Below are 11,467 nucleotides of genomic sequence, written 5' to 3' on the forward strand. Positions count from 1 at the left end.
AGACTTAAAGGTTTTCAAAGATTTGTTAATGGCATTGCCCTAAGATTAGAGCATGGACACAGGTAGTGCTGACGCTTATTTCAGACATCTGTACTTAATGCTGTCTTTGCAGATGGTATTTCTAGGATAGTATATTGCTGTTTCCTTATCTATGTCTATGTGTAGGGTTTGTACATGTTTTAGAATTCATAACTTTGCTGTTTGAAGGCCAAACTCAGAATTATCAAATTCATCAGCTGGGTTTATCTCTACTTAATAAAAACTAACTCAAACTCAGTGAAATGAACTAGGTATGAGCCTTTTATTATAAAGAGATGGAGATCAATAGGTTATTGCCTAGTACTTTGAGTCTTAATGAGAAAAATGAATTTAAGAAAGATGATTTTATGTCTTAAAGCTTGTTAAGTTGCTAACAAGAATAGTCTTTATGAAGTGATAGTTTAATTGATCCAGGGATTAGAAAATTAAATAGCTGTAGTATATTGGCAAAGCAGTGCATGAATATGATAAGCAGTAAAACCTGAAAAGTTGGTAAGTATGTAGATGAGGAGGTCCATAAAAGGAACATAGATTTGGCTTGGTATCGAGGTAGTGGAGGAGTTTAGCAGTCCAAGTTGAAGGTGTAGGCATCTATGGTGGGTGCATTAAAGAGACTCGTAATTAGAAAAGGGATCTACCTAAGGAATAGTGAAGTTCAGGTACCAAGTCAAGGGAACAAAATGGAGCTTAATTTGTGGAGGACTTTGGCAGGTTGAGAAATTTATGTTGAGATGCCTGTTGTAAAGCATTGAACAGGGAGACTGTTAAGAGCAGATTAAATTAAAGATATCAGGAGGCTATAACATTTATTCAGGAACAAAGGATGGGCATTAAAAATGGCAGAAGAAAATTGGGAAGTGGAGTTGTTTACCAAATACAAGTCAAAACAGCATTAAGAAAATAGTGTTGATGGAGATAAGGATATTGGGGAGATCAAATGATTTTTTAAGATGATCTGGAAGATAAGTGACTATAGTTTTTGAAATGTTGAGCTGAAGGAGGTGGTAGGGTACCAAAAGGAAATTGACCTTTGGGTACATGGAGAAATGAGATTAGGATTAATAAAAGAAGTAAAGGTGGAGTGATTTGGGAGCCAGCTGGAAAAAAAAAGTTGAAACCTCAAAGTATATACATTTTTTTAAAGGAAGTATTAATGAGAAAGCAGAGGACCAAGGACGAACATAGATAACAAGGATTTATTGAAAGTTGCAAAGGGAGAGGACAAAGGGGTAAGAAAACCAGGATAATGTACTGTAATGAAAGCAAGGAAAGTTATCTTTTAAACTCAACATTGAAATTCTCATTCTGAGAAGTGAGTGTTAGATACGATCAGAAGGATACCACAGGTAATTTTAAAGTATATTTTGAGGATTTAATGGTTGGTTGATTATAATGTCTATACACAGGAAGATATTGCTGGTCCCTCAAATGTATTGCCTTGCAGTTGATTTTAAGATTTGGAATAGAGGAATTTTATTTAGCTAACTATGATCTAGTTTTTTAAATTTTAAAATATCTTTAAATTACAGTTTATATTCAATATTAATTTTGTATTAGTTTCAGGTGTATAGCATACTGGTTAGACAATCACTTGACAAAGTGTTCCCCCTGATATTTCCAGTATCCACCTGGCACGTTATACAGTTATTACAGTGTTATTGACTGTATTTACTATGCTGTACTTACTCTACAGTTTTTTCTCTTTTGGAACTGTGTAGGGTATGAGGAAGTCCAAGAAAAAATACTGGGTATACTTTTGTTACACTGTTTGACATGGGGCTTTTCCTTTATTCTTAATGACAGATCATTTCATCTGGTGTTCACTTCCGCTGGCTTTTACTGTTCCTAATGATGAGTAGAAAGAAACTGCTGGCCCTTAACCAAACTTGGGAGTTGCAGATGCCTTAGGAATATCAATATGACTGAATTTAATGAATGTAATGCATTTTTTTCTGTGTATTTACAGATGGGGCGTGAGTGGGTTTGGTTGGATACTGAACAAGACTATCCCAATGACTCTGAGTTGAGCAACAACTGCAGGTCCCTCTTCAGCTCATGGGACTCCATTCTGGATCTTGATATGGGCAGCTGGAGGGAAACTGAGCAGCCAGGGGCTGAGGAACTAGAGGAAAGCAGCCCAGGGACAGAATCTAGTGAGCTGCTTATGGGGGATGGAGGCAGTGAGGAATCTCAGGAAGAGGCAGAACAAGTCAGCCACCAGAACCTCCTCCACTTTCTCTCTGAGGTAATGGGGATTCATTATTTCCAAAGTTGGAAGTGTCAACTCCATAGAGAATGCTTACCTATATACTTTTTTCTTTTACCACTCAATGTTGTTTACTAAAATAAAAGCTCCACAGTGGCAGGGACTAAATTCATTGATGTGTCTTAAGCACTTGGTGCTAACAAAATATGCATTAGCCCTGGCTGGTGTGGCTCAGTGAATTGAGTGCTGGCCTGTGAACCAAAGGTCGCTAATTCAGTTCCCAGTCAGGGCACATGCCTGGGTTGCAGGCCAGGTCCCCAGCTGGGGGTATGTGAGAGGCACCTGATTGATGTATCTCTCGTGCTCTCCCTTCCCCTCTCTCTACAAATAAAATCTTTCTAAAAACACGAAACATTGGTTGTGACCCACAACAACAAAAAAAGTGCTTCAAATGTGCACTTTTTGACAATAGAATCCTAGTCATTGAAAAATAAATAAAATCCTAGTCATTAGAACCTTGAATCAAAGGAAGTGAAATTTCTGCATTTGGGACTACCTTATAATAGTATCCTTGCAATTCATTCTTTCAGTCATTAGAGGTGATACTTGCCCAAACTCCTTGAAGCTCGTGATGTTACTACTTCATGGCAATATTTTACAGTGTTCTTACTACCTTGGTTAAGGGCTGAGGACTAGAAGGAAAAAGAATTGGACAGTTTATTTTTATGCAGCAACTGCACATGTTCAGGAGAACCTAGGTAAAAGGTCAGCAAGTATCCAGTTCAAATGGCACTTCTGTCTACAGCAGACAAAATTTTCAGCAGTTTGCAGTCAATCCCAGTTGATTGGAGTTGACACTTGAGATGAAAATTTAGAACATAAGCTTGAAGAAGCAAGAACAATATCTATATCGTTTACTGTTAGGTCCCTAGTAACTAGTACAGTGCCTGTGTATATGAAATATTTAATAAATGTTTGAAGGAATTAATCTGTTAGCCATTTCAAGCTTAGTCACAGTGGCAATGTAATCATGTGGCATTATTGATACATAAATGATGCTTCCCATTGGTGTTCCTGTGCATCTAACAATAAACTATGATTGCAGGTAGCTTATTTAATGGAGCCATTGTGCATTAGCAGCAAAGAATCAAGTGAAGGCTGCTGCCTTTCATCTGATACCAGACAAGAAGAAAGGGAAATTGAAGCTACTGAAGGAGAAGGGGATCCTGAAGAGCTTTCAGCTAAGGTAGAACACTTGGTAGCTGAGAAGTCTGTGGGAGAAAATAAAAGTCCAGAGGTGGCTCCGGCTCCCTCAGATATTTGTGCAGTTCAGGGACTACCCACAGAGAGTGAAGGGGTAAGTGAATAACATAAACCAGCTGTCTTATTGGTCCTCTGCACAGGGAGGTAGAGCAGAGTGGTTAGAGCATGTAGGATAATTCTAGAAAGTTCCAACTACCTGGATAATCCTGGTTTTTAGCACCAATTAGCTGTGTAACCTTAGGCATATTAGTAAACATTTTTAGAACCTCAGTTTTCTGTGCTGTAAATGGAATAACAGTGGTCTACCTTACAGTTTTGCTGTGAGGTTTAAATGAGAATTCATGTAAAGCACTTAGCATAGGGCCTACCTCATAGTAAGCAATCAGTAAAATTTAGAATGTCATTATCATTAATATCTGATCAGCTAGACTAGTTAGTTCCAGGGTGACAAATGATAATGAAAATCTCAAAAGGATACAGCATCCATGTAGAATTGAATATATTGCTTTTTTCATTTTTTCTTGGGGTAGAGAGTCAAAGTTGTCCAGCAAGATTATGAACAAAAATTCACTGACTTAGATCTAAAGTCACATTTCTTGAATTTTTTAGAGCTCTATATAATTGGCCTCTTCTCACCTAAGGTCAGCTTTCATTTACTACATGCATATAAAATTACCTTGCAGTTAGTAAATCTCTCTTTAAAGTTTCCTTTGTTTCCTGGTACTCCCAGGAAGAGGTTCAGGAAGAATCCAAAGAAGAGGAGGACCAGGGTAAAGGGTATGTGTCAGAGATGGAAGACCAGCCCTCCTCAGGCGAGTGTAATGATGGCTGTAGAATTCAGGAGGATCCTTTGGTGGACATCCTTTTTAGCCATGCTACTTCCTCAAAGCTGTAAGTATAGATATTTTTCTGAGGTTGTTAAGATTTAAATTTTTACTTCTGTTTGTGCCTATTTGAATTTGTTAGGGCGAACATTGGTTACTTTTGGAAATTAAAAAGAAGTTAGAGTTGGAAAACACTAGAAATAGTATTAAGTATAATTTTTTAAAAGATTTTATTTATTAATTTTAGAGAGTAGGAAAGGGAGGGAGAAATAGAGGGAAGGAATCATCAATATGTGGTCACCTCTTTCATGCCCCCCACCGGGGACCTGGCCCGCAACTCAGGCATGTGCTCTGACTTGGAATCAAATTGGTGACCCTTCAGTTTGCAGGCTAGCACTCAATCTACTGAGCTACACCAGCCAGGGCAGAATTAAATATAATTTTATTGTATAAATAAAATTTATATGCTTTCCTTAAATAAAACAAGACTATTTTATCAACATTAACAATCTCTTTCATCAATAACCCTTCTAATTACTATCTTTTTAAAATCCTCACTGAGGATATGTTTTTATTGATTTTAGGGGTGGGGAGGAGAGAGAGAGAAGGAGAGAGAGAGAGAAAGAAAGAGAAACGTCAGTGTGAGGGAGAAACATTGGTTGCCTCCAGTATGTGCCCTGAGCAGGGATCAAACCTGCAACCTTTTGGTGTATGGGGATGACACTTCAGCCAATCAAGCCACCTGGCCAGGGTTAATTACTACCTTTATTCAGGGAACATTGCTAAGTCAGATTGTCCCTCATGTCTAATGTTATACACACTATACTTCTTTTAAAAATACGAGGACAGTTTCTATTAACTTTAAATGAAAAATTATTTTGAAGTTATAATCTTCCTTATTCCTTTTTCACAAATCTTAGGAAATTGTTTATATAATTGTATCATCTTTTTATTAATAATTATGGGACTAAAGGGAATATTTTAGGATTTTTTTTCTTTTTAGTAAAGTAGATTTCTTTCAAAATCAGAAAGACTAAGTTACTTTTTTTGTGATAATAGATAAATAGTTCATTCTATGGGCCTGGTCTTTTAGAGAATTTTTAAGAGAAGATACATGAACTGTTTTTCTTCCTGTATGTGTTTGTTTTTTACTGCATCCCATATTTACCTGCATATCTGTGGAAAGGCAAACCAATAATTATTTTAGCTTTTTAAAAATTTAATGTATACAACTGAACAATACATATATATTTAAGTAGCAGATTTCAGATTTTTGTTATACGAATAGAATGTAGCTTAACACCTAGGTTGTTGAAGAATTGCTTCCTTTCCTTTTCTATAACTCCCTGTGAGTATGAGCAGATGGTATATGATGACTATCTAAAAAACGAAAAACTCAGGAACAAGTATGAAAGACACAGAGATGAGGACTGGGGGGGGGGGAAATGGGAGGGAGGGGGGAGACCGGGCGGGGGGGGGTGGGGTGGGATGGGAGAAATAGATAAAAAAAAATGTACTTTAAAAGTAACTAAATAAAATTTAATATTAAAATAAAAAACCGAAAAACTCTAATTTGGTATTTTATCTCATGACATTTCAATTCTTGAATGACACACTTCACACTCTTTACCTTAGAATTTAGGTTAAAATTGAAATCTTTATTAGAAAGTGGTATTAGTAATTGAGTTCATTTGGCCAGGTAGCTTAAAGGAAGCTAGAAAGCTGAGTTCTTGAGCTACTATTGGAAAGCTTAAAAGTACTTTGAAGGATGGACATTCTCCGGGCCCCTCTTTTCTGGCTTTACCTTTAGTCCGTACTGATTCTCAGGAGTAAAGAGAAGTAGAGCCTTTGGAGCATGACTCCCAGTCTTCAGCTCCTTTCCACTCCTACACTTGTATTTACAGTTGCTTGGCATGCATTTCCAAATAGGTGGAAATAAAGATAAGCAAGGAGTTGTTTCTTAACATATTATAAAGGTTATTGATTTTGTAGTGCCTAGTGCGGTACCTTTCATGTAATAGAAACTTACTACATACCTGCTGCATGGATGTGTGAACAAAATTACACCAGTACCAAGGAGTTATATTCATTCTAGTTGACTGATCAGAAACAGGAAGAGGAATTTGTGAGGACTTCCGCCAAGATGGAGGCATAGGTGGATACGCCTTGCTTTCTCACACAACCAAGTTTAGAGACAACTAAATATGAGCAACAGAAAACACAGCCAGAGCACAGAAAATTGAACTTTTCGGAAGTCTGATAACAACAAATTCTTCAGCCTGACCGGTAAGAGGGGCGAAGTCAGCAGCTGGCGGAGCGGGTTGCACAGGAAAACTTGGTCAGACGGTCTTGGGCACATGGAACCCAGGTGCAAGGTTGGACCTAGTGAGCAACTGAGCGACTGACCTCGGGGAAACAGCGAGGGAGCAGAGCTGCCAGTTGACTGTGGTTGCACATTTGTGTGCAGATAGACCAGCGAGGGAGTGGGAGATTGCAAGCGACCCAGCAGGCCCCAGTGGCGAGCGACAGCGGAGGGCATGGCCATTTCCCCGCTCTGACCCCGCCTCCACATACAGCCTCATAAGCCAGCAACCTGAGTAGCCCTGCCCTTGGGAACCACCTAAGGCTCTGCTCCTCACCCAGCAGCGAAAAAAGCAAAGGGGGTTGCCATTTCCCCGCTCTGACCACGCCCCCACAAACAGCGTCACAACCCAGCGACCTGGGAGTCCAAGGCTCCTCTCCTCATACTTAACAGGCGCGAACAGACCAAAAATGGTTCAAGAAGATCTCAAAGCCCCAGAGCCTATAAATCTAAGCAATGAAGACATAGCAAAACTCTCAGATGCACAGTTTAAAACACTGGTGATTAGGATCCTCACAGAACTGGTTGATTATAGCCACAAATTAGAGAAACATATGAAGGTAAAACTAATTGAAATGAATGGAATTGCACAGGAAACCAATAGTGATGAAAAGGAAACTTGGACTCAAATCAATGGAGTGGACCAGAAGAAAGCAAATAATGGCCAAACAGAAAAGAGTCAAGAAGCAAGAATTCAAAAAAATGAGGAGAGTCTTAGGAACCTCCAGGATATCTTTAAACGCTCCAACATCCGAATTATAGGGGTACCAGAAGGGGGAAAGGCACAGCCACCAGTGGAAAACTTATTTGAACAAATAATAAAGGAGAATTTCCCCAATCTGGCAAAGGAAATAGACTTCCAGGAAATCCAGGAAGCTCAGAGAGTCCCAAAGAAGTTGGATCCAAGAAGGAACACACCAAGGCACATCATAATTACATTAGCCAAGATGAAAATGAAGGAGAGAATCCTAGAAGCAGCAAGAGATAAGGGGACAGTCTCCTACAAAGGAGTTCCCATCAGACTGTCAGCAGATTTCTCAAAAGAGACCTTACAGGCAAGAAGGGGCTGGAAAGAGGTATTCCAAATCATGAAATCCGAAGACCTACAACCAAGATTACTCTATCCAGCAAAACTTTCATTTAGAATGGAAGGACAGATAAAGTGCTTCTCAGATAAGATCCAATTCAAGGAGTTCATCATCACCAAGCCCTTATTATATGAAATGTTAAAGGGACTTATCTAAGAAAAAGAAGTTTAAAAAACATGAACAGTGAAAGGACAGCATACAACCACACCTAAAACAAAAGCAAACTAAAAGGACAGCTAGATCAGGAGTGGAAACATAGAAATAAAGATCTCAAGGAGGGTTAGCAACAGGGGAGTGAGAGGAGGAGAAGGGGGGAGAAGGTACAGAAAAGCAGTAGCATAGACAGTAGATAAAAAATAGATGGGGGGCAAGAATAGTATGGGAAATATAGAATCTAAAGAACTTGAGACACATGGTCATAAACTAAAGGGGAGGTAATGGTGGGGACGGGGGGGTAGGGTGGAGGGGAATGAAGGGGGAATAGAACAACTGTAATGGCATAATCAATAAAAAATAAATAAATTGAAAAAAAGAAACAGGAAGAGGTTTATATTACAGGGCTTTAAATGCCTTGTTCTTCTAATAGGGTTCTCTGTTTAAGGATAAGTTAATTTTTGTGGTATATAATTTAGATGCAGGTGAGATACTGATTGCATCATGAAAATGAATAGTTAACATGAAGCTGCTCAAATTGGAGAAAGATAAAATGAGATGAGTTGGGTTCAGATGGATGCACAACAATATGGTACATAAAGTAAAATGAGGGTGTGAAAACTTAGGTGTAAGGAGAACTCATTTGGAGTAACATGTTTAACTTTGGAGTAAATAGAAAGCTTGCTAACCGGGAACATTATAAAAAAATAAAACATTGAACAGTTGTATCTCTGAAGAAAAGCTAAATAAATTATACAGTTTATCTCACCTATACATTTTATTTTAAAAAATAAACTTTATTTTTATCTAAAAAATTAATTTTTCTTAGGTATTGTAAGGATTACTATATAGAGGGGAGCAAAAAGGAAAAACATTTAAATTGTATAGCAATCAAATAAAATGTGAGAATTCTTTGGGATGTGAAACCAAATATTCTTTGGAAACATGGGAGAGGTACTTATTAATGTGGCATATTTCTACATAAAAATAGGACCAATTTATCAAATTGGTCAAATTTGATAAATTTGTCACATTTATCAAATTCTTTTTTTTTTTTTAAGATTTTATTTATTTATCTTTTAGAGGGGAAGGGAAGGAGAGAGGGAGAGAAATATCAGTGTATGGTTGCGTTTCGTGCATCCCCTGCTGGGAACTGGCCTACAGGGAACCAGCCTGCAATCTAGGCATGTGCCCTGACTGGGAATCGAACCGCGAATATCTGGTTCGCAGGCCCGCACTCAATCCACTGAGCTACACCAGCCGGGCTCAGATTCTTAATTGAGTACTTACTATGTACCAGGCACTTGGGAAACATCAGTAAACAGATTATGTTCTGAGACCAGTTTTTTAGAGTTACAGGTGCGGAAGAGCAAATCATCAAGAGACCAAAAGGCACAGGGAATTGTAGGTTTGTAGTATACTTTATAAGAAGGTAATGACTTCATGGGGATACTAATAGTGATTAGTAAGAGAATATTTATAGAGTTTGGAGTCCCTTATGGAAACATTAAATATGGTTTTAGTCTTACGGTGTTATATTCCTTCAGATATTAACTAGGACCACTATGTCTTGAGAAAATCTCATTACCACCTGGGGGAGATAGAATGCCATTTGTGAAGTTACTGTTTCTTTTCTGTTCTTTTTTATACCATAGGTCTGATCTAAGCCAGAATGACCCTGTTCAGGATCACTTATTATTTAAGAAGACTCTCCTGCCAGTCTGGAAGATGATTGCCAGTCACAGGTAGGTCTCCAAGCCACTCTTGGTATTCATAGCCACTCTTCTCATTTAGAGTGACTTTCTACAGTTTCTTCATCCTTTCTGGATTTGTCCCCTAACAGGTTCAGCAGTCCATTTCTGAAGCCTGTGTCAGAAAGGCAGGCCCCAGGATACAAGGATGTGGTGAAAAGGTCAGTGGAAAAGGGGTCAAGAAAGGTTGGTTGCTTTTATATCTGTCTTTTCATACTTTCCCATCTGTTAGATTATTTATTTCATTTATTTTACTTACAAACTCAAGTATACTTTATAGTTGAACAAGTTTGTAAAATTATGGTAAACTCAGTCTTTATTTGAGGATGACTAAAGGGAGCAAAAGGATAAAATAGGCTTTTTTCATTGTTAGGTTTTAGGTAATATGATCCATTTATTATGATCTTACATTAGCCTTTAGTAGTTTTTTACATTGTTCTTTTGGAGCAAAAGTTTAAAAGGAACACTGTATTAATTCTGACAGTATAAATATACTAAGGCAAAGACAATAATCCAGATGATGTTACACACATTGGTTGATTGCAATATTTTGGATTGTTTTTAAGTTTTCATCCAGGGATATTTTTACTGATTTTTAGAGAGAGGAAAAGAGAGAGAGAGAAAGAGACACATCAGTGTGGGAACACATCAGTCGGTTGCCTCTCGTTCACATCCTGACTAGGGATCTAACCTGTAACCTAGGTATGTGCCCTGACCACAGGGATTGAACCTGCAACCTTTTGGTGTATGGACAATGCTCCAACCAACTGAACCACTCATCCAGGGCGCAGTATTTTTTTATTTTTATAGCATGTTTCACCTAAAATGCTGTCATAAGCTAATGTGTTAATAGAGTATAAAAAATAAAAGATCAGGAAAGGACCTTTGGAGACAAACTCCTTCATTCTATAGATAAGGAAGCTAAGACTCAGAGGTAGTCTTGACTTGCCTGTGGTCAGCAGTAAATAGCAGAGCTGGAACTAAACCCCAGATTTATACCTCTCACTTCAGTCCTCTTTCTGCACTGCTGTGCCTTCTCTTATATACCCACTCTCAGTGTCTCAATAATTTATTCATTTTAACATTCACTTGACTCTCATTCTTTTCATCTCTATGAAAGGAGAAAAAAATTCTTAGCTTTTGATTATGCAATAATAGAAGTAGATTAAATACCCAGTATATGACTACACATTGTAAACAGTCAACCAATAGCTACATATGACAAACAGATCATTGGACTTCTTTACAACTTTGGTACTCGGGGCCAGCACACCTCCTACAATGCATAGTATAGTGGCTGGGCATGTGGGTTCAGAAGTCAGGCTGCCTCTGATTTGGAATCCAAGCTGTGTGACTTTGAGCAAGTACTTAACCTCTTTAGATTTCAATTTGCTCATTGCCAATTGGTGATAATAATGGTACCTACCTTATAGGTTTATTGGGAGATTTAACTGAGTTAATACAGAAAGTACCTAACAGGTCTTGGCCTGTTTTAAGTAGTGGCAGTCAAATATTAACTGCTGTTGCTATTTTACTATCGGATGGGGATTGTTATCTTTACCACCACTTTCATTAAGAGCTAGTTAGTTCTTCAAGAGAGCATGTTATGTTATCCCATGTTCCACATGAAGGTTAGATTCCCTCTGGTTTCTCTTGGCCACTTGTAGACCCATGGACTTAACTACCCTGAAAAGGAATCTGTCTAAGGGAAGGATTTGCACCGTGGCACAGTTCCAGCGGGACCTGATGCTGATGTTTCAGAATGCTGTGATGTATAATGA

This window comes from Artibeus jamaicensis, unplaced genomic scaffold (genome assembly GCF_021234435.1).
Source record: "Artibeus jamaicensis isolate MK-2021 breed Jamaican fruit bat unplaced genomic scaffold, CSHL_Jam_final contig_456, whole genome shotgun sequence".
Classification (NCBI taxonomy): Eukaryota; Metazoa; Chordata; class Mammalia; order Chiroptera; family Phyllostomidae; genus Artibeus; species Artibeus jamaicensis.